This window comes from Astatotilapia calliptera, chromosome 7, assembly GCF_964374335.1.
Source record: "Astatotilapia calliptera chromosome 7, fAstCal68.1, whole genome shotgun sequence".
Classification (NCBI taxonomy): Eukaryota; Metazoa; Chordata; class Actinopteri; order Cichliformes; family Cichlidae; genus Astatotilapia; species Astatotilapia calliptera.
This window is the reverse complement of record NC_137428.1, coordinates 36927620-36950234: the sequence shown is the minus strand read 5'-3', so window position 1 is coordinate 36950234 and position 22615 is coordinate 36927620. Positions and strand designations below refer to the sequence as shown.

General features: G+C 37.5%; 1 protein-coding gene across 1 annotated transcript in view; it reads left to right on the top strand.

The window, feature by feature from the left end:
- Positions 1-1707: 1707 nt before the first annotated feature.
- Positions 1708-22615, top strand: part of LOC113026066 (uncharacterized) — a 53270-nt gene continuing 32362 nt past the window's right edge. The window contains exons 1-2 of the mRNA XM_080304496.1: positions 1708-1793; positions 20926-21033. The gene's annotated coding sequence lies outside the window, so the exon portion shown is untranslated. The remainder of the gene's footprint in view (positions 1794-20925; positions 21034-22615) is intronic.

The window sequence follows — 22615 nt, the reverse complement described above, 5'->3', positions numbered from 1 at the left end:
AGGGGTAACGATAGTGGAGATAGATACCATCCAAAGCAACAGAGGTGAAGAAGAAGTGAAGGGGGACATGCAGTCTTGGTGTGACAGAAGAGTATGGTAGATGGAGGTGGGATAGGGTGAGATGGAGCAGATGATCTTCTGTGGTGATTCTTAAAGGAAGCATCCAAAAGAAGCTGATGATTTGGACGAAACACTGGAGCGATAACTAATCAGTGCTAGCAACACTGTGTAGCTAGCTGACAGATGCAATCCACAGGGATACATGTCAGATAATAAATACCAAAATTTCACTCATCAAACTAAAGACTTTTTGGGTGATCTGTGCCTCATAACAGCCTGTGTTGGTAGTGTAAATGGTAAATGGACTGGTTCATTTCTTCTCTACTGGAGCACTCAAAGCGCTTTAAAAATATGTATTTGTAAATATGTATTTTGATATAACAGAAAATACATCAACCATACAGGTGTTATGAAGGGAATATTTAATTTTGTTTATTTTTATTTATTTATTTTTTTGGGGGGGGGGGGGGGGTGGGGGGGGCGCAGTTGTACCAGGCCATAAAAATGCACTTCAGCATGGGGCCAGCCTAAAGTGGTCACGCTGTCTCTAAGGTTGTTTTTCCAACTGGTGTATTTACATCAATGCAGATTACCAACTATATTGCAGAGACTCCTCTTCTAATAGGACATCCCCATAAATCATTAATACAAGCATTGGGACAGTAGGAGGAGATTATAGTGACATAAAAGCTGCTGATGGAATGGGTCAACAAAAACACTATCCTTACATAGCATTGTTACCTATTGCAAAGTGATTTAAAACCATAAACCAGTGACCAGAACTAACTTCAATAGAGAAAACACCAGAAAGCTGGTTTAGAGGTAAAATAATATGCTGTAGCATGACATAAGGGACTGCACTTTGGCTTTGCGCTGGGCATTTCTTGTCAGGGAAAGGTAAGGATTTAAATGCTTTACAAATGCACATTAGACCACCTACCATAAAAAGAAGAAAATACAAATATTTTAGAAATCTGACAAAAACTTGTTTAAAACGAGAAATTATAATTGCTATTTGTCAGGCAAATAACAAACTGAATTCATGTTTTTCAACCCAAATCCTGACTTCTCTGAATCAGTGAAAAATTATTTGAGCATAAGACTCAATCACTAAAATCTTATTTCCTTTTTTTCAAACAGTGAATTGGAAAATGAATGAATGGCAGCAAAAATTATATTAAAGCATTAAAAATATTATCTCAGTTAAAGAGCTTGTACATACTGGTGGACACACAATTACAAAAATCATTCTGGTAATTACCAATACTGTTCATTTATAAACTTTACAGCTGACTGGATGGTGGTCTTATGATTTTGTTTAGCATTGTATGTAAGGAACTAAGATATATACATATATATGTCACTTAATGTCATCAGAGGGAGAAGGTGGTAACCACAATGTCCCCAGGGAAGGAAACATTCCTGAAATAGTTGCAAAAGCTGCCCATGGTGCATTGCATTTCCCAAAATGGTGTCAAAGACAGAGAGTGAGTTCGTTCTCATGCCTCTCAAAAATGTTCTCGTGGATTTCTGCCAGAGAATGTAACGTTTAACCAGCTCAAACCTTCGCTCCTCCCTTCCCGGGCGACTTTGCGTGAGTCAGCTGGGCTCATTACGCACGTTCCGGTGTGCGGCAGGTGTAACTCTGGCCACACCCACAAGGAAACTCCTGTCAGGCAGACTCAGCAGGCTGTCAGTCGGCATCAGAGCACCGCAGAAAGGAGGAGGAACAGGTAAGAAGCTCATAATTTACCAGGAACACTTGTTGGAGTTTAATGGGAGCGCTTTGGTACAGCTTTTTTTGCTGACACTGATTTCGGGTGAGAAATGCGCTGCTTTCACTTAAGAGAGTTCACGGCTATTTTCCTCAAACTGGATCGCAGAAAAACTAGTCTTTTTTTAAGGATAGGGCTGAGGAACAGATAATCCAGCTGATGCAGGGAAGCACAGAGACTGCTTCAGGTCAAAACTGTGCGCAAAAATAGTTAAGCTAAACTTTTAAAGTTTAGCCTGCGGCAAATGGAGATGCAGGCTTTCATACATTCAGCCAAAGTACATAGTAACATTCCGAATGATTGATTTAGCATGTAGATCTTCAAATAATGAATCTTGAGACAGGCATTGTAAACGGAGAGAAGGTACCGTACAGTTTGATAATCCAATTTCCAATCCAATTTTATTTATAAAGCACTTTAAAATACCCAGCACAGGACCAAAGTGCTGTACAGAAAATAAGTTAAAAACAATAGAATAAAAGAAAACAGCACAAATGAATCAATATAACACATAATACATAAAAATTAAAATAGCCCTATATTAAAAAAGAAAACAAGATAAAACAGCACAGAATCAACTAAAAACAACTAAAATAAAAATAAATAAATAAAAACCAACATCTCATGTGGTGTCAAAGGCCAGGGTAAAGAGCTGCTTTTTCAGGAGTGACTTAAAAACGGGTAGGGAAGACTGTTAAGAATAGGCAATTAATATGGTGATTGAAGAACTATGAAGTAGGATTAAAGCTACTGTTGTTCCAGGAGCATTATGTAAGAGCTGTTCAGAGTTATCAGCATTAGTGTGATAATGTTACCAGAAATCAATAGTCCTCAACTTTTGTGGCCTGCCTTACTGCAGTCTGTGTTTGAGCTTGAGTACTTTTCATGGTGCTGGTATGCAGGTTGTAATACCTGTAGTGTATTAATACTGTGGAGAAACGTGTAAGTAATGCAGATACCGTTACTTAAAAAAAAAAAAAAATTCAATACAATATTAAATACTTTAAATTTGATTATAGAATGAAATATAAAGTGCAACATAGTGCAATTGTGTAACATCGTATTATACAAAGTCAGCGTGGACTCAAAAGTGGTTACTACAGGCTTGTCCTTGCTTTGTATCATGTTAATGAAACAACCTAAAATTAGGCGCTGGGCTCATTCTCACTGTTGAGCTACATTACACATTTCAGTGTTGAAAAACTTGACTGACATGCAAAGAGCCTTGACCTCGGTCTTTTCCAACACCTTCAGGATGAACTGGAAAATCATGTGGAAACCTTTTAGGAGTCTGAGCTAGAGGAGCATTTAGTGTCTGTGGCTTTGGAATGACAGATTCAGTTTTCATGTGTATTGTGGGTGTGCTGTGTGCAGTTTGTGTCTACATACTTATGGCCAGAAAGTATAGTGTGAGGAGTTTATACTACCTTCCATGAAATCTCAATGTTGTAAAGTGGCATGAAAATATAAGTTTTACAGTTTCTTATCCACCATAATAGTGACTTTAAGCTACGTCTCTGCAAGATCAAACTCGTGTCAGGCATTGACAATAAAATTCCTTTTTCTTTTTTTAATACTGATGATATCTAACAGTTTTCATTTTCTCAAGAGTACTCTGCCCCCTGATAAGAGGCCAACAGAGATGAGATGTTATCTTTATTTCAGCTGGGTGGAGGGCGCTATGTGAACTTTTACTGACTCCACGTGGAGCTGCTGTGTTACTTAACACTTAATTAGTAATAGTCACAACAACAATAACAACACCTAACCAAACCATGCTGTTCTTAACTGGGTCTCTACCCCTGCATGCCTGTTTGGTTGAAGAATTAAGTTGGGCGACTGATTACAAGCTGTGATTGTTTGTGTGGGTGTGTTTATGTGCGTGTGTGTAATCACAGTAAAACACAGTCCTGGAGACACCAACAGTAGTGAGAACTATGGCAGTTTTAAGCCAGAAGATACAACAGGCTAGAGAGAGCAGTGGTTGTTAGGCTAGTTCTTCTGTGAAATAGTCGCCACAAATCGATATTATTTTATCACATTAACAATAATTAAAGGAATAAGTGAGTTCCTATAGCCATTGTGAGCTTATATCTTTGTATTTTTTTTCTAGTTTCTTTTGTTTTTAGCTTGCAGGCCAGCGAGCGTGTTGCTACGCAGCTACTTTTACAGTCTTGACAGCTAGCTTAAGAAGCAGGGATATTAGTTATACATGAGTTGCTTTAAAGGGTGACGTCAAGCACATACAATTAATTATTATATTTCTGAAAGTTCTGTTTTCTCACATATGTTGCAAAATGTAGAAAATGTCAGCCTCACAGAGATGTGCTAGCAGGCTAAAATGAAGTCAGCTTTACGCAGTTATGTGTTAAATATCGGTGTTGTTGTCCTGTGTTCAGAATGTAAAATGTGCTTTCTAAAGCTGGTTTTTCACAATTGTCTAAGGAAAATTGCAGTCATTCATGTGTAAATGTTTTCTTGGCTGAAGAATGCAGAAACTATTGCCAGCTGTTAGCATTACTGATTTTCTTGCTTAGCTAAAGTATCTTTGTATTAGTTCACTTTCCATGTCTTTATCTTTCATTCCATCTTTTTCTGTTCTGATCACCCTCATCTCCTACACAGCTGTGCTTTTTCGTTCACTGTTATCTAACATATTTTTTACTGTTACTCTCAATTTTGCACTATTTTACTCTTGACTCTTCAGTTTTTAGTGTGTGTGTGTGTATATATGTTTTTTTGTTTTTTATTTTTTTTATTTTACTTACACTGTGTAAATGATGACTTGGATTTTCTTGCATGCCAGAAGTTAAGCTTTTTAGTTTTGTTGTATTCAGTACTCTAGTATATGTTACATTATTTTTTGTACATGCTTAAAAAGCTGCCAAAGCTTTTAGCTTACACTATATATGTGTGTGCGTGTGTGTGTGTGTGTGTGTGTGTATATGTATATGTTCTGATATAATATATATATATATATATATATATATATATGATGTGTGTATGACATTGATTCATTTAGTCTAGACACAATGTACATGACAATATGTACATGTTTTTAAAAAGGGTTGAACCAAGGCAATGACTGACCCAACACACCCCACAAGGCATTAGTCATTGCATATTGTGCAGCAGTATTTCTCTCTTTTTCTATGTCAAATTTTGACTTAATCCCTTTTCTCACTGAGAATGTTCCAACAATTCATCATACCTCTCTCTGTTTCAGTCACCCTTTCTCCCCTTTCACTCTCACCCAGTTCCTTTGGTTTCTTAATACCACTTTCTTATCTTTTGGATGTTTCAGTTTTTCCTTTTCATCAGTTTTTCAAACTCAACCATGTGTATGTATGGGACAAAAACATTTAGTTTAATCATGTGTAACAACTTCAACCTGTTTCTGTATCCAGCCTCTGTCCTTCGCAGACCCATCCTCTCTCTCTTTAATGCGTTTTAATGGAACTACATTCTTTCACTTGACTCTAGCCCAGGCAGTTAACGAACCAGACCAACAAGAATACACAACTGATCTCTTTCACAGTTTTGCTCAGCACACACCCACCCTACACTCTCTCATTGCTCTCTCTCTCTTGCCTTGTCACTGTTTGTAATGGAGTAGAGATGGGTTAAAATGTTGTGTAAGTAAGTGTTAATGCAAGTCAAAGAATAACAGATTGTAAAAAAAAATAAAAATAAAAATAAATCTCAAATTCTGTGTAAGATCTTTGCTGGATTTTTTTCCCTGTTTCTTAAGGGCATAAATTTCAGACACTGTTTATCTGTGGTAGATAATTTCTTTTCATAAGGAAGTGGAAGGATTGCCACTTCTCTTGTCCTATATTTGTCCAGTTTCCCCGAATGTTTTAAGGAAACACTGCACGCCATGCTGAGATACCACCTATTGGTGTAAAAATAATATTTTTTCCCCCTTACACTGTATTATCTTTGCCATTTTTCCAGACATTCAGCTAAAGAAATGAGGACAAATAATGTGGCTAAAGATAGATTTCTGAATTGGTTCGTTGCTAAGTTGTCTGTTATGTATAGACACAACACTGGTTTATCCCTTGTGTTAAGTGCGTTTTTTATGCTTGAATGATTCATCGGTTAGTGTTGAGTGGCTTAACAAACAAAGAAACATTTATCCAAAAATGGTCAGGTACAATGACTGGAGTGAAATTGAGTGAAAAGGCAGCCAGTTTAACATTAAAATTTATGTGATGAGCTGATAATAATTTGGAGCTTTTGCATTTACAGTATAGTGTAAAATGTCTTTTTTTGGCTTTCATAAATACAAAGTGCTGTTTGAGGGTTTAGACTTGGCTTTAGTTTAAAAATTACAATCAAGTAAAGCTTCATAGCAACATGGCTGAAACTCTGACAATTGTTTCTCATTAACTTTATTGGTAATGTTTATTTTGTTTTCTTCAAACTGAAAAAAGATATTATGGAAAGCATTTCTTAAACACTAACTAGGAAGTCTAATAAGGACGTCCAAGCAGTCTTAAAGAAGTAGCTCAAAGTGATGTTGAATTGACATCTGCAACATCAGTTTGACTTTCATTTTGGAGCATGCTGAACCTGATGTGCATTTACTGGACGAAAGTTTTCATCCCATCCTTGAAGTCTTGATCAAAAACTAAAATGATTTTTTTCAAGACATCAAATTAAAGAAAGAAAAAATGGTTTTGGGCAAATTATATAAAGATTAATAAGGATGTATATAATTTTCATCAGTGCTTTCTAATCCTGAACACATTAGCACTAAGGCTACATTCACATCACATGCTGATGTGGCCTGAATCGAGATTTTATAGCTCCAAATGACTGTGGGAACTAATAAATTACACATCAGAACTGGCTCACTTGGATACGTTTTCCTAGAATGTACTGCACAAGAGATTTACTAAAAACAAATGAAATTAAAAAAAAAAGAAAAAAAAGAATATCAGTAAGGCCTGTATTGTGAACAGTTTCCCAAGCCCATTTGGGACAGTCTCATAGACGATCCCAACTTTCACAAAGCTGGGTGTGTGCGAGAATAATTGAGATTATAGATGATGTCATTGTTTTTAAGAAATTGTTTCTCACCTGTAGATACAAGTCTTTGTGTGTGACTACTTCATTTGCCGAAACCTCCATTACCTTAACGTTTAGCTATGCCATTTAAGTAAGAATGATGACATCAGCATTCAGAAATTCACTTGATGTCAAATCTTTGGTGACAACTTTTGACATTTTTATTAGAAAGGGCAGTTACAAATTTAAATTCAAGAATGTTTTAATCCATTTTTTTCCTTGAATTTTCAGGAAAAGGTTTATTTTATTTATTTTCTTTTCTTAAGGTAATATTCCAATCAAACATCCACATACTCAGCATTTATAATCAGTATTTTTGATCTTCTAAAGAAAGTAATTATGCACTTTTTCAGTGTCATGTTTGTGCACAGGTAGGTGAATGCAATTAGGTGACGAAAAACACCAAAGTGTCTTGTCTTATTGAGGTGCATTCCCATAGCTGTTATGCTTTTTTGCTCACAGTGCTGTCTGTCAGATGATATTCAAAGTATGTCTGTGTTTGCTGTCATTCTTCCTAAAGCTTCACTTGTGTTTGCAGAAGTGATTGTACATGTTCAGCAGCCTGACGGAGACAATATGTCAAATACCTGAACCTTAAAAACCATTACGTTGTCTTTTTATGCAGCTTAGTAATCATTCATTCTCCACTTAATGAAATGCACTTGATTAAAACAGTCTGACCGCCTGTATAACAGCAGATGTTTTGGCAGTGTGATGGTCTGTAGCTTTCAACTAACCACAGTCCTTCCAGGAGTAGATGTTCCAACATCTACTCCTGGGACGATTATGACAGTACAATTAGAAAAAACCTGATCAAGTGTTTCTTATTTCGAAGAGTTTCCGGGAGAAAACTTCCTTTCTTTAAGAAAAACATGGCAGTATTGTTTAGATTCATGAAACGATGTCCTTCAGACAGAGAAGACTGGTGTGGAGATGTTTGGCCAAAACCAAACACAGCATATCAACACCGCAAACTACTGCCAGCTGTCACTCAGCTGGCCATGATCTGCTCTGTGTACCAAAGTATTTTGGAGTCAAGTGTGAGACCAGCTATCTGACATGTTGGCCCCAATTGGGTCATTCAACAAGAAAATGATCCTAAGCACAACAGCAAATCTACAACAGAATGGCTGTAAAAGAAAAGGTGATGTGACGATCCGGTCAAAGTCCAGAGCTCAACCTGACTGAAATGCTGTGGCAGGACTTTAAGCAAACTATGCACAACCTCAATGAACTGAAGCGATGATGTAAAGAAAACAACCATAATTCCTCCAGAAATGACGTGAGAGACTGGAAAGGTCATATAGAAAGCAGTTACTCTAAGTTATAGGTGCTAAATGTGGTTCTACAAACTGTTAAGTCATGGGTGTACTTAGTTTCAAAAAACTAGAATCTTCTTTTGGAAAGTTTGTGGAATGATAGCTCGGCTTCACAAAACAGTATAATTATTTATCTTCTATTGCCCCTAGGTTTACAACAAGCCACCTATTGTGTGCAACATTCATTCCTATTATAATCAAATGTCAAGCTGTCTGGTATGGGAAACACCCCATAGTGGCATCTGGTGCCCATCAATCATTAACACAATGGAAGAAAGAATTTTTTATAAACCCCTGAAAAAAAAGAAGAAGAAAAAAGATCTCTGTGCAGTTAGTCACTGTGGTTTAAAGAAATGTTCATTAATGACATTTAGTGTTGTGCTAGCTGCCTTTCTATAGAACAGATTGTTTGGTGGCTCAATAAAAGACGTGGAGCTACTGTGCATGTGTGAGAGAGAAGAGAGACACTGGGAAAAAAACTTATTTACTATTTCCATGAAGTGAAAATAAAGATGTGCTTATGCATTACAAATTACTCACTCAATTCATCAGTTTCACAACTCTAAGCCTGCAGTTCCAGGATGATTCAGTGTAGAAATACATCAAAATGTTAAAATAATGTTGTTGTTGTTTTTTTTAAAAAAAACAACAACAACATTATTTTAAAAATACGGCATCTTAACATAAGGCTTGTTCTAGCTCACAATCTTTTAATTATGCACACACAGGAGTCACATAAAAGCATGACTGAATGTGACATTATGCCACAAACTGCAAGTCAACAGTGAATCATGTGAAAGCAGCAGGAAGGAGATGGTATGTTAGGAATCAGGGCGTGAGTTTTGAAGGACAAGATGAACGTACACACACACGCAAACTATTTGGTACCATGTTGTGATCTCCTCGTTTTAGTAACACTATGTAATTCAAATATTACTTTTCTTATTGGAGCTGCGGGTGGACTAGCACTGTGTGCTGGTATCAGTCCTGCAGGTAGAAACTCCCCTTTCTTTGATATATCTCTCGCATGACTTCACACTAGTCTAAGGTCAAGATGGCTGACTTCCTAGAAAATCACTTTCTTTCACTGAGCTGTTTATAACGCAGATAAGTTTAACCTGTCTTTCATAATGCCATTATTGCAGACTGCAGCAGCACCACTTTAACACAAACTCGAGGACTTCCTGTTCTTTTGTACTCACTTGGGTTGCAGGTATATGTGTCAGTAGTCACCTGCTTACAGTTTTCATGCTAGGTTAAACTAACAGCCTCTCAGCTGTACTAATAATATTTAACATACAGACAAGGGCCATACCAGTGCTGTGTTTTAATCAGGTGATACAGGGGAGAGTATCAACAAGCAGGGGCAGGGGACAAAGAAAACCATAATAAATGATGAAATGAATAAAGCGAACTGCTGTGTTGAATATACTGAAAACAGTAAAGCTATTAGTATTTGCACTCTTAGCTACAGTTCATAGACCTACTTTAAAAAAAAAAAGGTTTAATATCAAAATATACTTAAAGTAAAAATACTCTTCATGTGGAATGAGCCCTTTCAGAATCTTATTGGATTGCAATTTTTTGAGGTATTAATGTGTACTAGCGAAAACCTATCATGGTATTCTTCTTTATTTTCATCGGTTACTGCATATAGAAAGACAGGAAAAACAGATGTTCATAAACACCAAACAAATACACATATTTCTTCTTTTTCTCCTTTTCAAGATACGTATTCATTGTAAAAGATAAAGTAATCAGTTACAGGTACTAATAGCCTCACTGTTTGAACACGTATTTACAACTCATTGTAGTTCCAATTTGGACATCACATTAAGTTGATTCCAGTTCTGTGTTCATGGGTCATCTGCAGATCTATGAATTTGCTTTCTAATGTTGTTGTTACCTTTTGTTATCATTACATTATATTAAAAATGTAGCTGTGTAATAGTGTAGCTTTCAGCAGTCACATTTCTTTTGTCTGTTGCCACTGTGGCTGCTGTTTTAGCAAAAAATAAGTTTTAAAATCACTGACAGGGTAGTGATTTTAAGCTCTGTGGACACCATACAAACTGAATTGCTTTTAGAGATTATCAAAATAACTTACTATAATGCAATCCATTACACTATCCATTTGTAAATTCAATAAGAAGAAAAACTGCAGTACTGTATAATTTAGCTGAAGTGGGAAAGCTTCACATTCTGGTTCTAGAAACGTCGCTCTTTTTGCTGTTGATTTCCTTCCATTTCATCATCCTTTCCAAAGCTCACACTCGCCTCCATAACATAGTGCTCGGGCCAAATGGTTTCGGTTTGAAGGTCATGAGCGTGTTTTGGAACCCATTTTCTACATCTTGTAAATTCTTCCGCTAATGGACACCTGAGAGTTAATTATTCATCTACATCATTTAGAAACTGCTACAGAGCTTCTCCTCGAATGCATCTCAGTGCATTTTTGCATTTTATAGCTCCTTGTGTTTTGTTTTTGTTTTTTCACTGCAAGTTTTAATGAGTGTTGTTTTGCATTATGCAGTACCTCCAGGCTTCAATTTAGCATCTGGGAAAGTTGGCTTGACTCCAAGACTGTGGTCACCCAGTGCTTATTACTCATTAAGCCTCATCGGAGGGCCGAGTGGGCGCAGGCTGGGTGGGTGCTGGGTGGGAGTTGCAGTGCTTGGTGCATGTTGTTGTTGTGGATGCTCTAGTTTTGAAACTAAACTTGGAGATGAGAAAGTGAAGTGAGTTTAAAAAAGAAAGTGTTTATCATTTGCATATCCTTCTACTCTGTCAACAAGTGCAATATTTTTCCTACACATCATGGCTCTAGAGTAAAAAATTATTGTACTGAACGTGGTGTTAGCTTCTTATTAATTGGCATGTTTATTATTGTTTTCAGGGTAAAACTGATTTTGCTTTGCTTAAACTATTCAAGGGCAGTAAAACTGAAGCTTTGAAGCAAAAAGGAAGTAATATATTTCAGCAAATCAGCTTAAAAGCATCAGATTAGTCTCCCAGAGGCTAGATTATGTTAACAATGGCAGCATTTTTGACAAATTTCTAAATGACCAATTTGTCCAACTTCATCAAGGTTAATTTTTTTTTTAAATGCACCCCACTGACTGTTAGTTGGAAGAGACTACTGTGTGGTTAGCCTTAGGCATGTAAGCCAAATAGAATACACATTTATCCAACCTTCATACCAAATTCATGCCAAATGGAAAGTCTTTGTTGTTGGGGTTTTTTCTCACACATAGGCAGGCCACTAAAGTATGTTTGGAACTAAAGAATGCCTCCAGCCTCCACTTTACTACTCAATAACCATCTCACTCTTATTTTCAAACATCAGTCGTTGCTAACCTGTTAGCTCTGGCCCATTTCAGCCAGGTCACCCTTGTGGTGGTTGTCAACATCATTCAGCTCAATCTCCAACGCCCATTGTTGTGAACTGCAGGTGGCAACAGTAGTCTTTGTTCTGCTCTGGAGATCTGCTGCAAGCTGCAGGGACCACTCTAACCAGAACCTTCGGCAGGTGGGGAGCTGGTTCATGTGCCACTAAACCGAGCTCGCAGAAGCTGCAGAGCAAAACGAGCTGCCATCACCAGCTGCTGAAATCTGTCAAGAAGTGGGGGAGATGGCTGGCGTTTCCTCTGTTATTTATTCTCATTAAATGTATATAGTGTTAGTTTGTAACTCATTTAAGCAAGCGTAGGTGTACCGCACGTTCATGTACACACGTACCACCCCGCAACCACCACAAATAGAATCTGATTCTAGAAACACTGACAGGGGATGGAAAACAGTCTTTATGACATAAAGACTGGAAATTATAACATATCCAACACACTATTCCAACTGGGCTAGGCTGACTCTATTTGTTGTTTAAAGAGTCAACCCTAAATTCTGATAGGGCATGAGCATTACGTTACATGTTGCTGTGTTGCAAAGCTCTAATTTCATTATGGTCATACGTTGTCATTGCCTTTTTTTGCCACCACCTTGTTAGTATCTGGTTAAGGATGGGCAGCAAAAACTATTCAGATGAGAAGGTGGAAGTACTGGTAATTCTTATGTTATAGTAAAAATAATTTTTAAATAAAATGGAAAGATGTGTGAAATAATTTTCTTTTACTTAAAGCCTTGAAGCGTTTTGCTCACTACACTAAGTGCTGTTTTATTGGGTAGTCACTCTTAAGACAAACTATGGAACAGTTCTCACTGTAGTATTTGCATCGTACAATGGTTTACACTTTTTGAATTGTGAGGCTTTATGTTTTTCAACGATGCATAATTTGGGTCAGGCATATTCCTTTGCCTGTATTTGGACTGGTCAGTATTGAGAGATTCAGGCTATCCAAGTAGTTTTAAGTACTACTCTTAAATAAATGACTTTACATGCATCACATAGCCAAACGTTACTAGATGGCCTAGCTGAGTTATTGCATAAAGTCACTAATGAAGTCATATGTCTATGCATAATTAACTTCTACAAGTGCTTCATCAGGGGCGTCTCACTTTTCTCTGAGCCTCTGAAGGATTGCTGTGAGACTGCCCATCAGAATCTCTTCTTGAATCACATATTGTCCATTAGCTGTTATTTTTATCTTATTGTTGTTCTTAAAAGACATTTTTTTAAGCATTTTGTCTGCATTTTGTTGGACGGTTCACATAGAATCAAACATCTGTGTAAATCTGTGGTAAAATGTAATCATTCACCTATAATGTGTCTGTCTGCAGACCAAAACTCATGACTGCGCAAATAAACATGCAGACACATTCGAGGACCCACCCTGTGTAGTGCAAACAGAACCGTGTTTTACATCTGTCGCCCGTGTGGGTCTTGGATTGTGTCCAGTTCTTTAGAAGTTATACGGTATAATGTTATTTTCAACTAATTGTGCTTTTAGTCGTGGAAAGTCCCATTATTTGTAAAATCTAAATATATTTATTATTTTTAGCTTTCAAACTAAAGGCTGGTACTTTCACTTCTTCTAATCGGGGACACTCCCAATAGGACACAAGGTTGTGTTTTATGTTCTTGTCTCCCTGAGTGTGTAATTTCCCACTGCATGTTTGGTTTCCTTTAGGTCTACCTGCTGTGTCTTTGTGTTGCTCTACCTGTTTTTCTCCCTGACTGTCGGACAGACGACAGCTCACAGAGGTTTTATTTCTTTTGGATGAGTCTTTGGGAGGAGCTCATCATAAGTAGGTTGCACACCCAGCCCTGCACACCTGTGCATGTGTATGCATTGCGATGCGGTTGGGTGGTGGTGAGAGTGGTATTGTGCCAAACCCTAAAATAACCCAGAGTAATACCTGTATGCAGTAAAAACATACCATTAATCAGTCTGGTGTAGGTCGTGCATTAGGGTAAAAAAGGAAGTTACTGGAAGATGGTGGATTATTTTCCGTAATGGCACTTTATCTGCCACAGTTTTTCCATACATGTTGTGGTAATCTTTAATTAAGTGTTCCCTAGTTTAAGCTGTCATCTGCATTAAGATGCCAAATACATTTTATTTTCACATCATCACTTGACAAATGTATAAAGTTTTCCTTTTCCCTCAGTTTAGAAAGTGCTTCCTGAACATCACCTAGTAAACTGTGTGTGTGAGCACTTTTCAAGAAATGGGGGGGCATAGTGGTTTTGTTGTGTTTGACATGGTTAACGTCAGGGTGACAAGAGATCTGATTAGTTAATTGTTAACTACAGAGGGACAGGCCCACCTATGCTTCAATTAAAAGGGGAAGTGACAGGAAGAGGGCAAATACAGGAGAGGTGGTATTTTGTTTATTCACCTCATTGGGTACAGACAAACTGGTTCTGCTGTTTTATACTGCTGGTGTTTTTACAGAGAGAGAGGAAGAGGCGGCTTTTGTTGTGATTTGGCACTATTTAAATAAAATTGAATTGAATTGAAAGAACTGCATGTCCAGTAAGGTTTAGCTGTGATTAATGAATCAACTACAATCCTCAGTACTGGGTTGGTTTTGAACTTGAATTTCTAAATAAGTTCCGAAAGTTTCCAAAGAGACTAAACACTCTGTTTGGTCAAAGTTATGTTGACCTCCTTGTCCTCCGCTGTGTATTTTCTGCATTTCTGCTCCTCCATTGTTTGATCCCAGTTGTTCCAGTTCGCAGTCCAGCTGAGTAGAAATGGAGTTCAAAAATGCAGTAGAAATGTCTGTTGTGGTGTAGATCAGTACCCATTGTAGGCGTTTCCCCTAGAAATCAGGTTGGCAGAAGTGTTAAATTCAGCACAACTGAAACACGTATGTTTTTTGTAGTTTTTAATACATAATGGATGACAGTCGGGAATTTAACTTTCTATTTTCACTGTGTATAGTAAAAACAATGTTTTTGACAGAGCGTGGGAAGTAACAGGTTCTATCTGGTGGACTTACATTAAACATAATAGGCCATTTAATGTGCTAGCAGCCAGCAGGAAAGATCCAGAAACGAGAATTTCACCACTTAGCTTCTTCATTTTCAGATGCAGTGTTAGGTTTCTGAAAACATCTTCACAGTTTTGTTTTGACAGAACTACAATTTTAGAATAGAATAGAATAATCCTTTAATTGTCCTACAAGGGGAAATTTGGTAAATTTTATTAACAATTTGGTAAATTGTATTAACAATTATAAGACAAGCCTTAAACTTAAAGACATAAATGTAGTTTTATCTGACGGAGGTCTTTATTTTGAAAAATTAGAATGACATTTTTAGCATTAGGAGTTAACCAGACTATATTTAAAGAAAAAACACATGACTTGGCAATTTTGTAAATTAACATAATCGTTACACTGTTAATGAACTTCGTCACTAAAAGTTGTTTCCATAATGAAACATTCCTCGTCAGTAAATGTTACTGCAAGGCGTCGCCTGCTGTTCACTCCCAGTTTAAAGCTTCTGGTGGCTCAAAGTGCATCAGTGCACAAGGTGACATACCAGAGCTGTGAGTCATGAATAAGGCGTGCTGGGTAGGAGAGGTTTCCTTGTGTACAGACATAGTTGCTTGCTGAGCAACAAATATCTGCAGTTATCGTGACAGTGCATGCCCATAGACCTCTGACCCTTTTATCTGATAAAATGCCTCACTTACAGATTTTAAGATTTTTTTTTTCCTAAAAAGAAAATTGTAAAAAAAACAAAAAGAAAATTCATTCTGAATAAGCAACTATTCACCATGATATTCAATATTAAGAGAGCTAGTGTCAATGACAAAGGTGATGATGCGTGATTCATAACTTCCTGTGGGTGGTAGAGTGTCTCACCTGATTACATAACATAATATTATTGGTTTAAACAATGAGATCTTAAAAAAATATCTTAGAAGCGATCTGAAAAGAGGGAAAGTAACACTCTTATCAGGAAAATCTTACTTTCACTAATGACAGCGTTTCATATGCTCCTGGAGCAGGGACAACTCTTGACTAGGTTGAAGGTTTTATGATTTCAACTCTACACTGGACTGCAGGTTAGTTGAATTCGAGCTAACTCATTTATGAGTAAAAGTGTTCTGGATTTTTTTTTTTTTTTTAACAGAATCGGCCAAGACTAAATCAGAGTCAGAGTAAAGCTTCAGCAGGCTTATAGCCTATTTTAGCTCATATAGGTTTGGTTTAATAGCACATTTGTGTTTACAATTTATGGTTTAATGTCCTAAAGTCAATTTCCTCCAGCAGCTGTTTTCAGGAAACAAGCTTTTAAAAGCAGTCGAGTGCAGGAAGGGGTCAAGGGGGCCATGCGTGAAGTGGCTGCTTGTATTTTTTGTAAACTTAATCACATGACTACAAACACAAAGGGAGACTGACAACATGGAGAAGCAAAACGATCAGAAAGACATAGAAAGTGACCTTAAGCAAAATCAGCACAGAGGGCTTTGAAATGACTACAAAGAGATGCAAAAAGCAAAAGAAGCATGACCGACAACCTTAAAGAGACAAAATAAGAAATGCCACCTGATACACAGAGACGTACAACGGGAGTGAATTTGGAGCTGGCATTGATGAAGTGTAAAAATTCATGTTTTCCTGAGGAGTGATATAAGGTAAGCAGACTGTTCCTTTAGATCCACCTCTATGATAAAATCTACACACATTTACACAAGGAACAGAAACGCATTAAGTGGCTTTGCCCTGACATTAGCCAGTTTTATTACTGTCTCTGAAGGATGAACCTGGACTTTATAATTTCAGTCCAACTGCAAAATCTGGCAAGGTCTGGACTTTTAATCTTGCTGCTTAAATCTTATTGTGTGCATATGATTAAAGAGTCTTGAAAAAGGAGGGGGAGGCCTTCAGAGGTATTGGGAAGAAGGCCTCACCTTCCTCATACCTGCATACTTATAAAGGTGTGTCTATTTAACCTGCTACAGTCATTAGACCCCACCTAGACACACCCTGGGGACTCCCCCTGACTTTGAGGGGTCAGGGCAGGAACTGGTATTTGTGACATGGGTTCTTGTACTCTTTAGGATATCTAAATAATACCTTTAAAAACTGATCTGCATATGAAATACAAGGTCTGAAATGCCTAACCCATGATACTAAAGCTTGCATTGTCTTACAAATTGGACCAAACGTGTATTACAATTTAAATACTGGTTTAGCTGAAGTTTTGTAACAAAGTTTTAAGTCTAGAGCTTTTTCCTCCCTCTGTATCGCCCTCAAACACACACACATAAGAGGCTGAGTGAGCTAATCAATCAAGCCCACAATCCGTGACAAACCTTGGCTGGAGATTAACTGACCAGCTCACATTCTCTCTCCACCAGTCTCTCTAACACTCTCTCATCCTCTCTGTCTCAGAGGTTGTAGTTAGGGTCATCTCCATGTACACAGTAGTGCAGCCCACCCACTAACACATACACATGCAAACACAGAACCCCCCTGTGGTCTGAGCTCAGTCAGGAAATGAGTTTTGAGCCCGTCTGTCATCATGAGCACTTCTCTCTCTCCACGTCCTGCAGTGAGTACTTATGAAATGTTTCACAGCTGAAAGCTAAAGTGTGAGATAATTAAGAGAGTTCAGTTTTACAAGTTTGGTAGCAGCTCGTTTGAAGCTGTTTGTTGAAATGTAAGGCTTAATCAATGAAGAATTTACCTTACTGAATCTTTTGCAGTGATAAATATTTGATGAGATACCTCAGAGTGAGACATTTCAGAAAATGTTTTTTTTTTTTTAGCTACAAAAAACATTTCACAAGTGACAGTTGTGTATGTTTGCTCACTTGGTCAGTTACCAAGGGGTGCCCGCAAAGGAAGCAATTTGCTTTTACGCTTTGCTCGCTGTTTCTTGCAAGCAGACATTTTGGGCTTTGGTTGCTTACGTAACCCTCTAACCTTTTTAGTACCTTGTCATATGTCAATCAGCTGTCTCTTTAATTCACATTAAAAGTCTCTGTGATTGCTTGTTTCTGAGTTGAGAAAGATTTACTTGGACCTGCCCACTTTATGTTGCCAGTGGATCTATCTCCTTGAGGTTGTAAATGACATTAATTTTCAGTGGTCTTTTTTTCACTACGTTGCTGCCCTGTTAGTATTGAAAGGGAAAATAAATTGTGATTGTCAAATTAGCTATTTAGCTAGCCTAGAAATAGCTTTTAAATTCAGTATTATAAAGCCTCAGCTAAAACTAAGCTTTTATTTATTTTGCTTTATTCAGGACGGTGGCGCAGTGGTTAGCAAACTAAACAAGGTTCTTAGTTCAGTCCTACCATTGTCTGTCTCTATGTGTTAGCCCTGCAACAAACTGGTGACCTGTTCACAGTGTACCTTTCCTATCAACGAAGAATGAGTGAAATTGCTTTCCAGCAGTGAAATTGTAGCTTGTAACACTTTGCAAATGTAACGTTAGCTGCAAATGGCTAACGTAGCCTAGCCTCACGACGCCCCAAAACACTTCTCTTAAGGTCTTCTCACTTCTGTTGTCGGGTGAAATCGGAGACAGAGTTGCATAAAAAAATCAAATTGTGATTAGTTTGGTTGCTAGTAGATTGTCTCCTGCAGTGTTTGTGGACGATGTCAATTACATTCTGAGCAGTAGTGAAATTTCAAGTTTGATAAAAACTGGAAAAGGAGTTTGAAACTTTTGTCTTCAAAGTAAAAGTTGTGCCTTACTGCTGCAACCAGTGTGTTGTAAAAGTGGCAAATTTTACTTTCATTTCATTTCAGCTTTGTTTGTTTTGCACTTTTTACAATTTTAAATTGCTTGGCCAATATTTGGTGAGTGTTTGTAGACAAGTTGATGTCCTCTGTGCAAACTAGAGGCAACTTGAGCAACATGTTAGTGACCAAATTAATTGCAAGGTTGTTTTAGATCGAGTATTGTGCATATCTTTGTGATCATTCCCACCTAGGGATTGCCAAAAACCTCACGTAACCACTTCTCATTTGGTTCAGGAATACAAATTTTTCTCTAGTGATTTTTGGTTGCTAGCAGGTTATCCAGTGGTCTCAAGGCCTTAGCCATCATATTTTTAAAATGTAGTTATGTATTAACACCATTTGTGTTTTTACTCAAATATGTATTTAAACATTTCTTTAAGACCATAGACAGTGTGAGGTTATATTATTCTTACAGTTGCAGCATTTATATATGACTAATTTGTTTCGCCAATTAGGTTTTGTCGGGAAGCATAATTGGAAAAACAAATTAGCAGTATATAAACATAATTTCTAGGAGTAAGGGTTGTACAGTAATGAGGAGAGAATTATAGCGTCCCACATTCATCAGCCATTATATTTTACTTTCTAATTACTTTTTCTGAAAAGAATAGGACTTTGTTGGGTCCACTGAATGTCACACACCATTTAAATACTGTAAACCAAGAATGGTTTTCCTATTTCTGTCGTCTTTTAACAACTAAAAATGTCTCTATGCTCTCCCAAGCTCCTGTCAGCGCATATAATCTTTCTCGGAGGGATTAAAATACAATGGACTTGTTTTGATTGCTTTTAATCAGACAACACAGACTTGGTGTCATGAACAACCAGCCCACTCATGTTATGAATGCATCCACTCGTATGGCGAGGAACGGAATTAATTGCCGCTGTCCATCTGTAGTTTTTATATATGTATGAAGATTGATTTTCTCATTTAAGTTAAAAATGTACATATGAGTCACTGAGGTTCGCTGCTTCAGCTCAGTCTGACAATGGCTCTCTGTGGTGGGTTTTGAAGCTGGTGGGTGGGTGAGAGTCTACTCAACAGGCAAAGTTGTGTTGTTACCAACACCTCCATTATATGTCTCTCCTTCAGAACAACATTGAATATTTCTGAGTTTATGTTACAGAGCACTTTGACATTTAAAGACTGAAACCAACTTAGACAATTTTAAGAGGTTCTGCACTTTTGCTATTACAAATAGCTTATTTGTTTCACTTTAAATGTTTTTGTACCAGCTCAGCTTTTCCACTGGGGAATTTTCAAGTTTGTGTTGCTGATATACTGCCAATCATTTTTCTGTAGGTTTGTAGGGTAATCCATCAAGGTGAAGACAAAAAGAGAGTCGTGTAGCTGACATTCTGACACACAGAGATGTGACCTCTCCTCCAGGACAGGACAGGAGCTCTACAGAGCATGTCATCTGACAATTTGCTTTATCATGTGTACTTATTTGGAGGTCTGCTAGTCAGCGCAACAGCTCAGTTGAGGCAAGGGCTAATTTTTATTTTATGCAGTATTTAGAACTGGAACTATTAGACTTTCTATTTAAGCCACCTTATTACTATCTAGATCTGAGACTGTTGACAAGACCAAATAAAATTTTAGCTATATAATGAAAAGTTGTAACCTTAAATTACTTGCCTGGTTGTGTCTTTTTTGCTCTAAATAGGAACATATTTAACAAAATGAGCATTATGTCACAATAAAGAACACTTGAAACGAGCATTTGAAGCCATAATCTCATCAAGAAAGCATTTACTGCGACCATTAATAAAGTGAGAAGTGGGCCCTTTTCTCATAGACTCCAGTATAATCAGATTTCTATTTGCAACCAGAGGATTCATCCCCTGGTGGCCATTAGAAAGAATGCACTTCTGAAATGTCTGGTGTTCATCTTTTATATGGAGTTGATAATTTTATCTTCATCTTTTGTTTTCAGTTATGTTGAGTCAAATTATCTAAAGCAGCACAATGGGGTATTTATTTTTTAGCGCTTTGATCTTTTTATTCTGTCTGATTTTATTTGATCATCTGCTTACATGCTCTGTGTTACAGATGGAAAACAGTTGCGTGCTGGTATATCCGGTCTTTGCTTCAAAAGTGCATAACTTTGAAGTCAAAATTGAATTTAGAGGTTCAGCGTTCACTGCGGAGGGTAGGATTTGATAAATTTCAGCCTTCCTCTCTCCCATTGCTCCTCTTCATTCCACACAAATGAAAATGAGCTCATGTGGTTAAAAAAAATCACAGGAGCGTGCCTTGCTAATTGGGTGTTGTTCTAATTTCAGTTCACAATGTCATTTTGTCTTCCAGGCAGAACCGTTTGTCCTTCAGTTAATCTCAATTTCTACTCTAAATGCCCACTTTAGTTGCAGAATGTCTTTCTCTGTAATAGCAGCTATTAGCATTCAGACTCAAAGTGGTATTTGGTTGCTGCAAAAGCCGTAGTTTGTTAAGGATACAGCAGATTTACTGTGTGACATTTGCTGAGATGAAAGATGATTAAATGCTCTGCTTCTCTCTACAGTCTCCAAACTTCCAGCGGAACAAAGAGGAGTTTCCTGCTTCGTTGGAGAAACTCCGGCAGCTAATAGAAGAAGAAGTTCACATCCTAGAATCATCCATTGTTGATCAGGTAAATGGCAAAACAAGAGAAAACCTGCCTCCAATTAATGTAAAGTAATGTAAAGTAAAACTTGTATAGAAGAATATAAATATAAAAATGAAAAGGTTTCTGTTATAAAATATAAGCAATAAAACAATAATATATGAATTATACAAGGGTAAAACAAGGGTTAACGTTATAATATAACAAAAATTACAATGCAAGTATAAGATATGATGAAATGCACAACTCATCTTTCATGAGTGAAGTCATTATAAATTTGTCTGAAGGTCAGTAGAACAGCAGCCGTAGGATCTGAAACATAAAACCACCACTGAAAAAAGCCCTGTTAGATCGTTATCACCTGTATTATTGAGGCATCAAGTATTTTATGCTTGATGTTGGCTGGAGTTGGCAGTTTCGATTTTAACGTAATGTCTGTTAAACATGAGTCTTTGCTAGAGGGTATGGGGCTAATTGCACAACACTGCCTTAACTGCATTCCTCCCAACAGTCTGTATGGGGGTTTGTTTTTCTTATTTCCACTCTCTTTATGCCATTGGCTTGATTCTTCCCTTCATTTCTCTGTGGGAATCTGGGCCCGCTTCTCTCTGTCTGCCTCTCCTCCTCCCTTCCTTTCCCTCTTTGTGGATGTCTCCTGAGGCCATGTTCAGACAGGCAGCTCAAATCCGATTTATTCCCCTACTCTGAGGCCTTAATTGCAGAAAGTAAAATAATAAAAAAAGAACAATCGAGATAAACCCGCTTTTGAAAAGCTAGTCAGTTGGTTTTAATGTCACACTCTGAAGTTTTTTATGATCATAGTTTCATAAATGCAGATGTGCTACCAGCCAGTCCTACCGGGAATTTCGAAGATCTTAACTTTTTATCACCTCCACCCTGTGCTCTTACATAAAACTGATTGATGAAGTGTATTACCCAATGACATGACATGGTAGAGAGCACTGTTAGAGATTACCACATATATGATATTCATAGTCAAAAAGTAACACAAGTTAGTTTAATTTTCTGTTCAGCTGAAGAACTCTGATTCAGAAATTTAGTCACTTTCACTGTGGACAGTGAGGACTAAAGATCATATCTGGGAAAAACAAATCAGATTTGGCTGCTGAGTGAACATAGTGCCAGTTTGTCTCTCAGACTGAGTCACATGGACACATAGACACACAGACGAAGGGGAGGATGAGGGTGATCGTCATGTTCTGCCAGGATGACTCAGTCGGTCTGTTGTCTTTCAGCCTACAGCCGCTCACTGAAGGACTCTGTCACCTTGACAAGTTCAGACTCACAACCAGAACTTTATATTCCAACTTGTTATGTACTCATAGGGTCTCAGTCCATTTCTTTTCACCTCCTCTCGTCTGTCTGTATTTCTCATGCCTGGTGATTCATCCTTCTTCTGTTTGACAAAGTGAGACTTCTGAGAGCTGTTGCGTAGTACTCTGCAGACTAAATATATAGGATGACTTATAAGGTGGCTTATCTGTGCTTTGTCTTTTTTAATTGTCAGCAGTTTCTCTGAGATTCAGTTGTTAAGAATTTTTCTTACCTCACCTTATACTAAATAAAACAGTTCATACGCTGGGTGTGT